Source organism: Mus pahari, chromosome 2, assembly GCF_900095145.1.
Source record: "Mus pahari chromosome 2, PAHARI_EIJ_v1.1, whole genome shotgun sequence".
Lineage (NCBI taxonomy): Eukaryota > Metazoa > Chordata > Mammalia > Rodentia > Muridae > Mus > Mus pahari.
The window spans coordinates 61,309,888-61,310,715 of NC_034591.1; positions in this window are offsets into that span (position 1 = coordinate 61,309,888).

Genomic DNA, 828 nt, shown 5'->3' on the forward strand with positions numbered 1-828 from the left:
GGTGATAAGTTCCTGCTCTTCTGGTTGGCTGAGGCTGCATGCCTGGTGAGGTGACGTGGCCTGCTGCAATTGGAGTGGATATGAGAGTATAAAAGGGCTTGTAGCCCGGGGCTCGGGGGAGATGAAGAGGGAGATGATGAAGATTGTTCAAGGTTCGTGAATAAACTGCTGTAAGAACTGGTGGTTGCATCTTCCTTGCTGTGGTCAAGAGAGGATGCAACAAATGGTGGCCTGTATGGGGAACCCAACTCACCCACTGAAGAGTTCAGAACTTTCAGCAGTCAGGGTTTGCTGGCAGGACAAGTCCGTGGTAAGTGAGACTTACAACCCCAGGAGTTTGGGGAAGGATCCTGGTGCAGGGATGAATTTTGAAGGATTCCAGAGCAGGGACGATTTAAAAGGTTCTCGGTAAGGAGACGTATTGTGCCTGGTAGAGGGACAAAGAAGGTTCTTGGTACAGAGACAAAGTTAAGCAAGGTTAAGGTTCAAAGTTAGGTTCCCAGCACAGGGACAAAATTAAAAGTGAAGAGAGCAGGAGGAGATTGCTTTAAAAAGGAAAGTAAGAGCGGTGTTGGTGCAGCTGTTAGGAATTTGGAATTTAATTAAATCTTGCCTGGCGGACAGGAGTGGAGGGTATGCTGACAAGTTAGAAAAGTTTTCCTGTGGCCAGGCTGGGTATTTTAAAAGAGATTGCTCTCCCAATTGCCCAAGGCCAACTACTGTAGCTCCCATGAGACGTCTAAAATTATGTCCACAGTATAAAGGCTCATGGAGCAGAAGCAGAAAAAGGCAAATGAGTAGCCAGCAAAAAAGAAAAAAGGCTAAAAA